This window comes from Lepidochelys kempii, chromosome 6, assembly GCF_965140265.1.
Source record: "Lepidochelys kempii isolate rLepKem1 chromosome 6, rLepKem1.hap2, whole genome shotgun sequence".
Taxonomy (NCBI): domain Eukaryota; kingdom Metazoa; phylum Chordata; order Testudines; family Cheloniidae; genus Lepidochelys; species Lepidochelys kempii.
Genome location: NC_133261.1, coordinates 52489360 through 52505175, shown reverse-complemented (window position 1 = coordinate 52505175; position 15816 = coordinate 52489360). Strand labels below are relative to the sequence as shown.

General features: G+C 42.7%; 1 protein-coding gene across 2 annotated transcripts in view; it reads left to right on the top strand.

The window, feature by feature from the left end:
* The window catches only part of APIP (APAF1 interacting protein), an 82010-nt gene extending 67373 nt beyond the window's left edge, over positions 1-14637 (top strand). The window contains exons 8-9 of one of the 2 annotated variants that reach the window (XR_012159389.1): positions 4534-4577; positions 14431-14637. The gene's annotated coding sequence lies outside the window, so the exon portion shown is untranslated. The remainder of the gene's footprint in view (positions 1-4533; positions 4578-14430) is intronic. The other variant, XR_012159390.1, reaches the window with a different exon arrangement.
* The last annotated feature ends 1179 nt before the right edge of the window (positions 14638-15816 follow it).

The following is a 15816-nucleotide window of genomic DNA, read 5'->3' as shown; positions in this document are numbered from 1 at the left end:
TGGCTAGATAAATGTGCTGAACGTACATGTTACCTCCATGTTAGTCCCAAACCCTGATTAGCTGAGAATGATGTTTTTATTTTAAGACTCAAACTGTGATTTCCAGCATAGTGCTACGTTAAACTGTTGCTTCAAATTTTGTCAGGATACAGTGAATATTATATACCTTTTATAATTATTTTAAAAGAAATAAATACACAAGAAAAGAAATTAAAAATAAGGGGAAATGACAAAGAAGGGTTATCCTTTTGTATACAGGACCTGATTGGCTATGGAGATTGTTCCTAGGCTATAGAGCAGGGGTGGCCAACCTTAGCCTGAGAAGGAGCCAGAATTTATCAATGTACATTGCCAAAGAGCCACAGTAATATGTCAGCAGCCCCCCATCAGCCCACCCGCCGCTCCCAGCGCCTCCCTCCCACTGGTGCCTCCCCCTCCCTCCCGATCAGCTGTTTTGTGGTGTGCAGGAGGCTCTGGGGATGGGGGGGGGAGGAGCAAGGGCATGGCAGGCTCAGGAAAGGGGGCAGGAAGGGGTGGAGTGGGGGCAGGGCCTGTGGCAGAGCCAGGGGTTGAGCAGTGAGCACCCCCTAGCACATTGGAAAGTTGGCGCCTGTAGCTCCAGCCCCGGAGTCGGTGCCTATACAAGGAGCCGCATCTTAACTTCTGAAGAGCTGCATGTGGCTCCGTAACCAGAGGCTGGCCACCCCTGCTATAAAGTCTCTCTTCTAGGCTCAGTTAGCAGTAGTGACCAAAGATAATTGCAGTATGATAGCTCTTTGAGTTGTCTATTTAAAATGAATTGGTGGTCTCAGCCTCGCTCATAGCAAATACTTGCAAATAACATATACATTTGCAAAAACTGGGATTGGCTTGTGAACAATTTGCAGAAAGAAATAGGACAATATTCACAATGAATATCATTTGTAATGAATGATTTGACTATTTCTAATCAACAATTTCTAACGCAGCCAACCTGTGGAACTCATTGCCAGAGGATGTTGTGAAGACCAAAAGTGTAACTGGGCTCAAAGAAGAATTAGAGAAGTTCATGGAGATAGGTCCATCAGTGGCAATTAGCCAAGATGGTCAGGGATGCAACCCCAGGCTCTGGGTGTCTCTAAACCTCTGACTGCTGGAAGCTGGGACTGGATGACAGGGGATGGATCACTTGATAAATTGCTCATTTCTGTTCATTCCCTCTGAAGCATCTGACATCAGTCACTGTTAGGATATTGGTCTAAACGAACCCTTGGTTTGGCCCAGTATGTCCATTCTTATGTTCTAATCCACATGCTCATCCATTTCATGATCTAGACATTGAATGTATACTGAAGGATTTAGCCCTTGTGTACACACACACACACACACACACACTGCTTTAGCCAGTACACCTAGAGGGAACTGTTACCTCCACATGTAGGACAGGGTAACTCCCCAGGCTCAGATGACAGACAATAAGTTCAGTTTAAGAGCAGCACAGGTTGACAAAAAGAACTGTAACACACTGAAATATATAAAAATATTATTTTAAAAATCCCCACTGATAGATACTATTCCTTAAGCCCAGAAGAGGCCAGGAGTGCTACAAAGGCAGCTGTCTCAGTCTATGGGCAAAGGGAGATAAAATGCCTTATGCTAGTCTCCAGTGGATCTCTGTGCACAACTCAAAGAGCAACAATTGTCTCCACATCACAATGCAACTGGTTCTCAAGAGAGTAGCCAAGTATTGAACGGACCATGGAGACTGAAACACCCACTCACCGGACAGCGAGCATGAAGAATCAAGTCACTGATTAAGAAGGCCATACCAGAAGCTCCTCTTCCTACATACAGTTGCGCCTCCCACAGGGGTGAAGGAATTCACAGCCATGGAGTATAAATTAGGAGAGACAAAATTACCTTGGAAAAGAACTCTAACTACTTCTGAGCGTGTGATTAAACTGTTTAATATACTGTTGCATTGTTAAACACATGCCATTTACCTGAGGCTTAATACTATAGTATTGAAATGCCTAGCCTACTCCCCACCAATTCGTCATCACTGGTAGGCGCCCTTTTGTTCAGAGGTATCTGAAGCATGATGGGAATATGTGTTTTATTTCTGACATAATCCACAATGATCTACATAACTGCAAAATTTGCCAGACAATGAAAGGAGACACCTCTTCTCTATTCTGAGAAGAAGGACAGAAACTGACACTGGGGAATTATATTTTGGTGACATTTTCCTGCTAACCCTTTCAATCAGTTTATAGCCAGGTTCTCTAGTACTGTATTAATTTTAAAAAGTTTTCATTGCTAACCCGACGTGAACTACCTCATAAAAATTCAGACTATGTTCTTCTATATAACGAACAAAAACATATCAGATTAATAAAAATAAGCCACAGGAATGTCCTTTCTCAAGTAGTACATTAACACAGCCTGAGTGTTCCAAAACAGGTTCTGCATTTTCATGTCAACATAACTGTCATTAAATGTGTACTTGCAGCCTGGGAGCTGACAAAGTGGCTGAAAATCTTGCATCCATTGGCAATTGTTGACAGACATTTTTAGAGGAAAATTCTGCTTTTAGAGCCATATGCCAGATCTTGACTTCTTCTGGTTCTTTCCTTGTAATAGAAAAAACACTGCAGCACACTGAGACATGGTCCTGGTTTGGTGCTGGGCTGGTATTTGGAGACCCTGCTTTAGTTCCCTGCTCTGCCAGAGACTTTTTTTGTGACCTTGGGCAAATCACTCATTGTGCCTCAGATACCCTTCTGTAAATAATATTCCTACTTCTCAAGGATGTTGCCTTTAAGTGCAAGTGCAAAGGCATGTTGCTTAACATTTTCTAAAGCACAGTGTAGCTTCTGTGAATGGTAGAACATTTGAGTCAGTTCTGATGGCAGATTTTTCATATATTTATACAATTTTATTGTACAACAGAGAGGTAAATCTGTTATGGGTCCTCTATAATTAAATAAAAGTTAGCCTGGAGCATCTTATACGTGTGCAAATGATTATTTGTTTGGATTTACTCTATTGCTTTTATCTTTTAAAAAAGAACTCATTTTCTACACAGGGTGAAAAGCTTCTTAATTGTTATCTTCTCCCTCCACCCTCATATCATGAAGGATTCCACTGAAATCTATGATGAAAGACTAAGTTAACTCAGTTAGCTGTTCACTGTAGATTTCACCTGAATTCTCTGTGAGAAGAAAGAGACAAGTTTTAGGAGGAAACATTTGCAGTTTCTTCACTACAGTGAATTTCTGCGCCTTTTACATGCAATTGAATTACTTGGTACAGCAAGGAGTAATTCTATTCATTCATTGGCAGTGCACCCAGCCTTCCTTGCAGAAGTTTTCTCTCTCCCTCGATATGTAATAGGGCTGAGCTGAGCTGAGCAGCGGGAAATGGGATATAGAGACTTTCATCTGTATGCAACCAAATCAAATTCAGTCAATGTTAAACATGACAAAGTCACTGCAGTTTGATTATAACACTTGCACTGCCATTAACTGTGCTGTATAAGCTGTGTATAAATCATAGGATCATAAAATGTAGGCTTAGGCAGTGCTAGACTCTTGCATTTGGGGAGGCTGGGTACAAGCTCCCTAGATGTGGAGGGGGCCACCAGCACCCGTACTGTGGCCCTGCCCCTGCTCTGCCCCAAGGCCATGATCCCACTCGGCCTCTTCCCCCCAAGGCCGTGCCCCCACTTTGCCTCTTCCTGCCCCTGCTCCGCCTCTACCCTGAGGCCCCCCCTGCCCACCATTCGCTCCTCTCTGTCCCCTCCCCCAAGGAGGAGAGGAGCAAGTGGCAGGAGGGAGGGGCCTTGGGGGAAGCAGCGGAGGGAGGGTGGAAAGAGGCAAAGCGAGGGCAGGGCCTTAGGAAGAAGAGGTGGAGCTGGGGTGGGAAAAGATGCCATGTAGGCGGGGCCACAGGGGAAGAGGCCAAGTAGGAGTGGGGCCTCGGTGCAGAGTGGAGGTGGAGCATGGGCGGGGTCTCACATCTTGAGAGCTTTTGGTGGCGGTGCTCCAAAGGCAGTGGGCTGGTGAGCCTCCAAGGTGTGTCACATCTGGCATTTCTTGTCCCTTTTGGAGAGCCCCAAGCCATGAATGTAGGGCTGGACCAGATCTCAAGAAGTCATCAGATCCAGCCCTTGCATTGTGGCAGGACCAGATAAATCTAGACCATCCCTGAAAGGTGTTTGTCCAACTTGTTTTTAAAAGCTTACAATGATAAGGACTCCACAGCCTCCCTTAGAAGCCCATTCCAGAGCTTAACTACCCTTCTAGTTAAAATGTTTTTCCTAATCTCTAACCTAAATCTCCCTTACTGCAGATTAAGCCCATGGAGGGGTTTGGTCTCTAAAGCTGGCAATCCCCCATTGTTCTCTGGTGCAGCAGCTAATTTTAAAATAATATTTTAATATTTAAAAAATTAAAAATCTCAAATAGAAAAATAGTAAACCAGTATTTTACACAGACAGAACATAAATCAGCCCATTTCATAACTAAAATACCATTTATTTCTCATTGTTAGCAGCCAGGATGATCATGGGACGTTCACAAAGACACAAAGGAAAGGTAAACAAACATAAGTTACTTAAACATTTTTAAAATAATCAAAGGGTGTTAATTAAGTGCTTGATTGTCCCACCTTTACTTTCAAAGAAGTTCCAATGAAATCAATGGATTACTCTTGAAAAAGGTACTACTCAATGTAGGAGTGGTAGCACACGGACAAAATATCACATTGGGTGAACGTACATTCTATAATGATTTGCTTTATTCCTGGGGTTTTTTTAGCAAACATACTCTGTCTTTGGGGATTTTTTGCAGTTTTTTTGGGCTCAGATAAATATTGAATGTATTTGCAATATCTGGTTTGGGGTATTTGTATTTTTAGAACTCTGACATCCATGGTCTAGCTCATACTAAGTATATAGGGTTGCCAAGGTGTTAACGTTTCCTTTACACACACATTTTATTTCTCTGACGGAAATATTGATTCAAGTGGAATTAATGGAGAGGTAAAATATATAACCCTAGTAATGAATCTGTTAATTTAAGAAATCCTTACCAGTCTTCTTATTATCTCAGCCTGGAGGTGGCATATAATCTCTATTTCTGTGGTTTAGTATGATCGTATATAACTTCTTGTTGAAAGAGACAAGCCATTGAGCTACACAGAGCTCTTCTCCAGGTCTGGGAAAGGTACTCAGCATGTCACAGCCAAATACAAGGTGGACCAGATTGTTTAGATTAAGTATTTAACACATATTCTAAGAGAACATTCAAGGTGAAGTGTCCATTAGCACCCCTCAGCCATAGGACAATAAAGGGGGATTAGTGGGTTACAGATTGTTGTAATAAATCATAAATGAAGTGGCCTCAGTGGGAGCAGCAAAGTGGTCTGCAAACTGGTTTCAGAGCTGTGTTATTTCTGATCAGTCCAGATAAATAAGATGTCCTTTCTGTTCACTAAAAAAACTCCTCACTCTACTCCTTCCTTCCAGTAGCTACTGAAAAATGAACTGAAGAGTACACGCTCTGAGAAATAAACAGAAAAGTGGTTTTTCAAGAGACATGATGCCTAATGGCAGCAACAAGAGATATAATAATGTCCTGTTTGAAATCCTTCTCTTTATTTATTTTTATTATATCACTGCTGCCTGGTTTGTCCAGCCTTCCACAGGGAATATTTTGTGTGCCAGAGATACTGGCAGTTTTTAAACAGTGGAAAATTATATGATTCCTGCCCCTGGCTGATCCCCTTTTCCTTGCCACTGAAACATGTACAGGAAGTATTGCGCTGTTCTGTCTATCAGTGTCGTTCTCCTTACAGCAGTGGGGAAATGTCCCTGTAAGAGGGTGGCTTGCCCTGGGGATGGAAAGCCTAGGGCCAGAGAGCCTGGAGCCAAGTCAACCCTGATTGCAGAGTGAGCCCCACCTGAGGGGGAATCAGGTAATTTTGTATAAAGAGCAGAAGGTGGCTACAGTAGAGGTAAAGGCCAGGAGGTTTTAGTAAGATTGTAGAGCATGAGAAAGAGGGGTTCCTGTTGGTAAGATTCTGAGGCTAGGGAACTTGCTTGAGCTAGGAGTAGCCTGCTAAAACAGGAAAGACTCTGACCAGACCAAAGGAGTTTGGCCTATACCTAGCTAAAGGCTGGAAGGAAGATTTTTATATTCAGTGTTGAACTTTAAGCGAGTATAGAATCATAGAATCATAGAATCTCAGGGTTGGAAGGGACCCCTGAAGGTCATCTAGTCCAACCCCCTGCTCGAAGCAGGACCAATTCCCAGTTAAATCATCCCAGCCAGGGCTTTGTCAAGCCTGACCTTAAAAACCTCTAAGGAAGGAGATTCTACCACCTCCCTAGGTAACGCATTCCAGTGTTTCACCACCCTCTTAGTGAAAAAGTTTTTCCTAATATCCAATCTAAACCTCCCCCACTGCAACTTGAGACCATTACTCCTCGTTCTGTCATCTGCTACCATTGAGAACAGTCTAGAGCCATCCTCTTTGGAACCCCCTTTCAGGTAGTTGAAAGCAGCTATCAAATCCCCCCTCATTCTTCTCTTCTGCAGGCTAAACAATCCCAGCTCCCTCAGCCTCTCCTCATAAGTCATGTGTTCTAGACCCCTAATCATTTTTGTTGCCCTTCGCTGGACTATCTCCAATTTATCCACATCCTTCTTGTAGTGTAGGGCCCAAAACTGGACACAGTACTCCAGATGAGGCCTCACCAATGTCGAATAGAGGGGAACGATCATGTCCCTCGATCTGCTCGCTATGCCCCTACTTATACATCCCAAAATGCCATTGGCCTTCTTGGCAACAAGGGCACACTGCTGACTCATATCCAGCTTCTCGTCCACTGTCACCCCTAGGTCCTTTTCCGCAGAACTGCTGCCTAGCCATTCGGTCCCTAGTCTGTAGCTGTGCATTGGATTCTTCCATCCTAAGTGCAGGACCCTGCACTTATCCTTATTGAACCTCATCAGATTTCTTTTGGCCCAATCCTCCAATTTGTCTAGGTCCTTCTGTATCCTATCCCTCCCCTCCAGCGTATCTACCACTCCTCCCAGTTTAGTATCATCCGCAAATTTGCTGAGAGTGCAATCCACACCATCCTCCAGATCATTTATGAAGATATTGAACAAAACCGGCCCCAGGACCGACCCTTGGGGCACTCCACTTGATACCGGCTGCCAACTAGACATGGAGCCATTGATCACTACCCGTTGAGCTCGACAATCTAGCCAGCTTTCTACCCACCTTATAGTGCATTCATCCAGCCCATACTTCCTTAACTTGCTGACAAGAATACTGTGGGAGACTGTGTCAAAAGCTTTGCTAAAGTCAAGAAACAATACATCCACTGCTTTCCCTTCATCCACAGAACCAGTAATCTCATCATAGAAGGCGATTAGATTAGTCAGGCATGACCTTCCCTTGGTGAATCCATGCTGGCTGTTCCTGATCACTTTCCTCTCATGCAAGTGCATCAGGATTGATTCTTTGAGGACCTGCTCCATGATTTTTCCAGGGACTGAGGTAAGGCTGACTGGCCTGTAGTTCCCAGGATCCTCCTTCTTCCCTTTTTTAAAGATTGGCACTACATTAGCCTTTTTCCAGTCATCCGGGACTTCCCCGGTTCGCCACGAGTTTTCAAAGATAATGGCCAATGGCTCTGCAATCACAGCCGCCAATTCCTTCAGCACTCTCGGAGGCAACTCGTCCGGCCCCATGGAGTAAATCAGATGCTGCTGTTATTGGACTGAAAAAGCCAGTGTGGAGTTTTTGGGGATCCAAGAAGGGAAGCTGAGGTGAGGGGAAGCATGTGGAGCTGCCTGGGGGCCTTGTGAGCTGACTACTCTACTACAGTCCCTTTGAGTGGACATGCTACAGCAGTGCCTTGCAGCTTTCACCAGTCACCCTGAGAATGTCTGTGCTGATAAGTGAGATAGGAATTGCTAATCCATGTCAGACCTGTGGTTCATCTAGTCCAATATCCTCTTGCCAACAACTCTCACTGGCAGAGGCAGATGTGAGGATTAGAGCTGGTCTGATTTTATTTTAAACATTTTTTGATTGAAAAATATTTTTAAAACAAATGTCTGTAAAATACATCTATTTTTTTACAACATTTTTCAGGGTTTTGTTGTGAACCTGAAAACCCAAAGACAAAATTCCTGGTTGGTATCCAGCTGAAATTTTTCAGTTGCCAAAACCAATACCCAGGATTTTTGTAGCTTTTCACTAAAAATAAAAATTTCTGAAGAAATGCTTTTGATAAAGATGAAAACTTTTATTTTGCTTTTACGGATATCTTTTACACATTTGCTGACCAGCTGTGGTGAGACACTCTGCATTAGATGGTTGGTTGGTTGGTTGGTTTTTTTAAATACCAGGCCCACAGGGAAAGGAAAGGAAGGATGGGCCAATAGTTAGGCTCTAGCCTAGAATGTGGAAGACCTAGAGTGAAGTTCCTGCTCTGCTACATACTTTGTGACCTTGGGCAAGTCACTTAGCTTCTCTATGCCTTAGTTCCCCATCTGCAATTGGGGATGGTAGAACTTCCCTGCCTCAGTGGTGTTGTGAAGATGAACGCACTAAAGATTGTGAGGTGCACAGATACTACTGTAAGTGGAGGCATAGCTAGGAAAAGCTTCTTTCTAGCCTCCAACAGAGCAGCTGGTATTTGCAGTGGATGACCTCCTGAGGGTGTAGGTACTGCCTGATGTACTATAATTCCCACCAGCTTCAAGTGCTAATCACAGCTCCAATTAGTTTAGTTTAAAAGCATTGATCTATTTTTATCACCTATGTTAGTGAGAAAGTAAACAAAAAATATTAATCAAACAGGTGAGATGGGCTTGTTTAGCACAAACAAATCCAAAGGTAGGTCCAAATGACTGAGTCTCCATTTCTTCCTCCATAATCCCTTTTGGCTTTTGCACATACTATCATTTAAATGACATAGATCCGTCACGATGCCAGAGTGCTTTAAAAAGCATACAGTGAAAACAGACTCATGAGCTTTTCACAAAGATTAAAGCCAAGTACTTGAAAATGCACGTGAGCTCAAAGCACAATAGTGTACTTGCAATTGTAAAAACGTGTAGCTAGAGCTGGTTGGAACATTTTGATGAAACTTTTTTCATCAAAATATGCTGTTTTGTTGGAAACATGTCCATTCCAATGAAATTTTTGAGGGGAAGGTTTCTGAGATCCAGGGTGGACTCTCTGGTCAGAGAGAGAGATGTGAACTGAAAACCTGGCCTTTTGGATCTGAAAACTGATGTTTCAATACAATTCTACTTTGCAAAAACATTTGAAAGGTTTTGTTTCCATGCCAATATAAAACAAAATTCAAAATCTCACAATTTATCATGAAACAGAATTGTTCTCTGGCCAGCTATACTTACAGCATATTATCTATAAAAGATACAGGTTACCTTTTAAAAAGACTAACGTTTATTTTTTATCTTTTCCTTCTTTAGTTTAAGGCCACATGCACAGGAAGGAACACCTAGCAGGAGCAACAATTTTCCTATCCTGCTAACAGGTCTAACCCTTAGGGCTAAATGGGCAATTCAGTCACTCTACTCCTTCAATCCCAAACTGTAAAACTATTTCACATGCATTATGAAATGATAATGATTTTCACAATCAGCTGGCCCCAAATTGGAACTGGTTGATAGCTTCATAACCCATTATCCACACCCTGAGCTATCTAGTTTTTTGGTTATATGTGTCCTCTTTCATAAAGGTTTAACTTCATCTTTACTAGTGCAGAATGTAAAAGAAAATAATTCTATATAATAAAATAGAAAAGTGAGAATCGGTTATAGTTTAAAGAGACTACAATGATAATCCCTGTAAATTTACTATACCCAAAAAGGGCTGAGATACTAATCCTCATGGAAGATGTGTTGTTTAAACCTTCACCATGAGAATCACAGCTAGATATCTACATATAACAGTTTAGTGACACTCATTGCTATGGCATTCCTTCTGAGCTGTACAGCACGCATACAGAATAGCATCTTCCACCAGGCAATTACAGATGTGTAGATGCTGTAACAACCTCTTCTGAGTTCTGGTTGCTTAGATATCAATATGCTTAACAATATTGCTAACCCATTGTATTGTAACAGGTCAATATGGCAGACCAGAGTGTGATAGCTTCACTCATGCTGAGTAGCACCTTATACAGCAAGTCAGTCCATTGATTTCAATGGGATACTTGTGAAGTAAGATATTACGTTCAGTGTGAGGTAGGGACTCTCTGTCTATCTCAGTATCAGCTTCAGGAAACTATACTTGAGAGAGAGATGCGGGAATGTAAAACATGGCATCACCTATGCTGTATTTCTCACATTTCACATGTCCTGGCAAATTATAAATTCAGTTCACGGGACAAGAAAGATTTCTTGCTGTTGTATAACATTGTGCAATGGAAGAGTTGCTGTGGGGTGGGCGATTCTCCTTCCACTGAAGTATCAGATGTTGGTCCCTGCCAGATACATACCAGCTGTCTAATCTTGTTCAGTAAATAGATTCCTGTGTACTTAACACCCCAGATATCAACATAACATTTCATAAGAGGAATCAACATAACACACCCCAAAGAGGTACAAAGACACACCCATTGGTCAGTAATGTACCACCCTGTCTGCCAGAAGCAGGATCTATTCAGAAATTGTTTGCATGCAAATCCAGTAATGGCAAGGAATGAAACCTTCCACTTTCAGTTTATTGTCTAAATCCAGCTAATAAAAGCATAACAAGCAGTACTGACCTTGGGAAAATAGGAGTAAGAATTTCAGAACATCCATGCTGGACTGCACTGATAGATAATTCTGTATACTACAGGGAAGGCAACAGCCTTTCTCTGGAAAACTATTAGCATGTACAGGCACAAGGCTGCTTTCTGACATACTGATAATGATCCAGTTCATGGTTATGATTTATGCTTTTGTTGTAAATGGTAAATGGGATAATTGCTCTGATAAATTCTGTGTTAACATAAGAGACTTAACTCTTCTAGTGCTGCTTCTCCCTTTGCAATGCATCATCAGTGCAGCTGCCTGTTTAGCTGCAACGGAGGGCAGCTATAGAATAATGAATATTTTTACTATGTGGCCTAGGGTAACATGCTGCAGTTGAGATAGCTCAACATCTTTCAGGTAATATAGAGCCAAAGCAAAGAGCCACAGCCTTTGCTGTGGCAAACGGGGGAAGTCCCGGATGACTGGAAAAAGGCTAATGTAGTGCCAATCTTTAAAAAAGGAAAGAAGGAGGATCCTGGGAACTATAGGCCAGTCAGCCTCACCTCAGTCCCTGGAAAAATCATGGAGCAGGTCCTCAAAGAATCAATCCTGAAGCACTTGCATGAGAGGAAAGTGATCAGGAACAGCCAGCATGGATTCACCAAGGGAAGGTCATGCCTGACTAATCTAATCGCCTTCTATGATGAGATTACTGGTTCTGTGGATGAAGGGAAAGCAGTAGATGTATTGTTTCTTGACTTTAGCAAAGCTTTTGACACGGTCTCCCACAGTATTCTTGTCAGCAAGTTAAAGAAGTATGGGCTGGATGAATGCACTATAAGGTGGGTAGAAAGGTGGCTAGATTGTCGGGCTCAACGGGTAGTGATCAATGGCTCCATGTCTAGTTGGCAGCCGGTGTCAAGTGGAGTGCCCCGGGGTCGGTCCTGGGGCCGGTTTTGTTCAATATCTTCATAAATGATCTGGAGGATGGTGTGGATTGCACTCTCAGCAAATTTGCGGATGATACTAAACTGGGAGGAGTGGTAGATACGCTGGAGGGCAGGGATAGGATACAGAGGGACCTAGACAAATTGGAGGATTGGGCCAAAAGAAATCTGATGAGGTTCAATAAGGATAAGTGCAGGGTCCTGCACTTAGGACGGAAGAACCCAATGCACAGCTACAGACTAGGGACCGAATGGCTAGGCAGCAGTTCTGCGGAAAAGGACCTAGGGGTGACAGTGGACGAGAAGCTGGATATGAGTCAGCAGTGTGCCCTTGTTGCCAAGAAGGCCAATGGCATTTTGGAATGTATAAGTAGGGGCATAGCGAGCAGATCAAGGGACGTGATCGTCCCCCTCTATTCGACATTGGTGAGGCCTCATCTGGAGTACTGTGTCCAGTTTTGGGATGTGGATAAATTGGAGAGAGTCCAGCGAAGGGCAACAAAAATGATTAGGGGTCTGGAATACATGACTTATGAGGAGAGGCTGAGGGAACTGGGATTGTTTAGTCTACGGAAGAGAAGAATGAGGGGGGATTTGATAGCTGCTTTCAACTACCTGAGAGGTGGTTCCAGAGAGGATGGTTCTAGACTATTCTCAGTGGTAGAAGAGGACAGGACAAGGAGTAATGGTCTCAAGTTGCAGTGGGGGAGGTTTAGATTGGATATTAGGAAAAACTTTTTCACTAGGAGGGTGGTGAAACACTGGAATGCGTTACCTAGAGAGGTGGTAGAATCTCCTTCCTTAGAAGTTTTTAAGGTCAGGGCTTGACAAAGCCCTGGGTGGGATGATTTAATTGGGGATTGGTCCTGCTTTTGAGCAGGGGGTTGGACTAGATGACCTCCTGAGGTCCCTTCCAACCCTGATATTCTATGATTCTATGCTGCATATATAGGGCTAGACCAAAAGGGGTTGTTGAGCAAGGGGTTGTTTGTAGCTGCTGGATCTCAGAAGGAGCCCTGTGAAGGAACTGAGTCTGAGTGATATTTCCTTCCCTGTTCCTCTTTTCTCCTGGAAAGAAGTAACTTACTGTATCTCTCAAAAGAGGGCAGCTCACTTCCCCATTTCCACTGACCCTGCTCCATTTGCCAGTCAGGCATTGGGAGGGACACAATGAAGGCTCATCACCTTTTCTTGCCCTTCAGTCTCTCCACTGGTTTGTAGGAGGGAGCCTGTAGAGACGATGACCTGACACTGTGCACCACTCCTGCACCCTATTTGGCCAAAGAGGAGATGTGGGAAGACTGACTCTTCCTCACTTCTTTGTATGAATAAGACCAGGGGACAATCTAGCCCATAGGAATTAGATATCACCTTTGCACCTCTTTCATGCCTGTGAAACCTCAGTAAACTTGCACTAATTGGTAAAGGGCCTGATGCTGCAGTTTACTTACTGTGGTGGACCATATTACCCCTTTAAGGGACATCTTATGGCCAAAACAGCCTGGGTGCAATGAAGGTGCACCCAGCCCCTGTCTGGAAAAGGAAGCTGAGCAAGAAGGGACTAGAGGCCATGCTGGCTGCTATGGGTTGCAGGCCCTAGGACACTAGTCTGGCCTGAGTCTTAAAAACTGTTTTCTGATTATAATTTGATTGGTTTGACTCAAGGCTCTGAGGCAGGGACCTTATGAACTAGATTAAGCTGCTCCTTCCCTGACCTGATGCTTAGGGGAAAGGGAGAAAACCTGTCTGCCTCCTAGAACAATTAGAGAACTAGGAACTCTGCTGGCTGGGGTTGATTTGGACGCCTTCTTAAAGGGGACTGTTTGTTTGTTTTCTGTTAGTTTGGTTTTGGCCTCCCGTCTTCAGATCTGTAAACTCAGACAAAACTCTCATTGACTTCAAAGTGTGCTGGATTCACACAGCTATTCTACCCACTTGTCCTGGTATGTGTGTGTGGTGATGGTGGGTGGGTTGTGAAGCTCACTGTGAGATATCTCATGAAAAAAATAACCTGTTAGAAGAGGTTACAAGATGTTGGGTCAGAATCTGAACTTAGGCTAGTCACAGGAGTTACTCTGGATTGGCACATGTGTGACTACCCGTAGAATTTAGCTTAGGAAAATGACAATTGAAGACCAATGGTAACAGGTTACCAGAACATACATAGCAAAGTGTTACACAGGGAGAAGATGGTCGTTGTAATGTGGAAAGAAGTGGCAGTAGCATTCACTAGGTAACAGGAATAGAGCAAGAAGGTATAATTTTAAGCTAAAGAAAGGGATAGTTTGATTAAATACTGTAAAACATAAACCTCTAAGTGTAATCGGACAATAAAACAAGCTGCTAAGGGAAGCTGTTTAATCCCCATCACTGCAAAGATGCAAGGCTAGACTTGACAGTTGGGATGCTTTGAGAAGAATGAAATCAAGCCTACTGTGCAGCCAGCAGGAGGGGTAAACAGTCACCTTCACTTTCCTTTTCACTTCATCTTGACATTCAATGACATGCATATGCTTTAGAGCAGTTAAATAGTGCCTTTCTCATGTTCATTCCTGATTGCATGAATTATGTTTACATTAGGGGCTTTATTTTGACAGCAACAGTGTAGAACTAAATGGCTGCGCAGATATCTAAAAATTGCATAGTAGTTAATTTGGACATCAATTATATTATATACTATACTGACTGAAATTTTTCTGTCCTCTCTTTAGTCACTGAAGCAAAAGGAGAGAGAGAGACAGCAAAAGTAAAAGGATAAACAGAAGAAAACACACAAGCAAGGGTAAGAAGCCAATACTAGAATCTCATCTGGTGTCAGTCAAGCAAATTTTTCTCACATTACCTGAACACACAAACAATTTCAGATTAACTCTGATGAACATTTTTTCAAATACTAAGTAAACAAAAATGTGTGGTGATTGGTGTCTGTACTAAATATGTGTCTCTGTCTATATATAGGATGGCTTCTATGTTTTCATAAATCCACCTACTTTGACTATGAAAATTTACCCTGTGGATAGCAGCAGCAAGATGTTCTAGTAAATAAGAGATTATGGGCTGGATCCTGCTCCCACTGAAGTCAGTGGCAAAACTCTTATTGATGGCAATGGTTTTAGATCAGGCACCAAGAACATTACACACACAATGAATCCAGTGTCTCTTTCCAGAAAGAGAAGTCATTGTTCTGTGCAAACCACTGTCTAGGGAACTGCAAAGTAGAGACTCAACAAGATACACAGTTATTGTTACCCACAGAGGAAATGCTGCCTCCATGGAGTTAAAATAAGTATTCGGCACTAACACCATTTCTAGATGCCATGATTTCCACATTAATGGGATGAGGAGTCTGGTGGCAACTTAAAGATTAACAGATTTATTTGGGCATAAACTTTCGTGGGTAAAAAACCCACTTCTTCTGATGCACGAAGAAGTGGGTTTTTTACCCATGAAAGCTTAAGCCCAAATAAATCTGTTAGTCTTTAAGGTGCCACCAGTCTGTATCCACAAAAACAGCAAGGAGTCTAACATGGCTACCCCTCTGATAATTAATAGGATGAAATCTCCAGGTTTTACACTACACTAACATAGCAAAAAGAGAGGTTTTTCTTCTATCTGGTTCCTTTCTTGCATTCAGCACTACAATATGTAGACTGTAATCAGTCAGTGCACAGGAAAAAATCTGCAACATTTTCAAAATCTAAGAACCCTTTCCCTGACAAGGCAGACAGCTGTGTATGAAACCGGTGAATTACTGCCAGTGTTGGTTATCAACACCCAAGATTCAATAAAGGATTCCAGTGACTCACCGAAGTTCCCATTTTAATAAGCTGATTAGCCAGTTGCCTTAAAACATGACATAAATGTGAGGGGAAATTGTCTTTGATATAACCTAGATGTTATGAGTGTTGCGATTATCCATTCTGCTCGTGGTTTCTTTGCTTTTTCAAGCAAGCTCTTTGATAGATGAGGGACTAGAGATTGTTGTCAAGTGGGTTGACCACAGGCCAATTCAGAAAACCAGAAAATCAAGTGAACATGTTCATTCATGACCATATATTGTAGAGATGGGAAAAACCTATCATATCTAGTCTGTTACT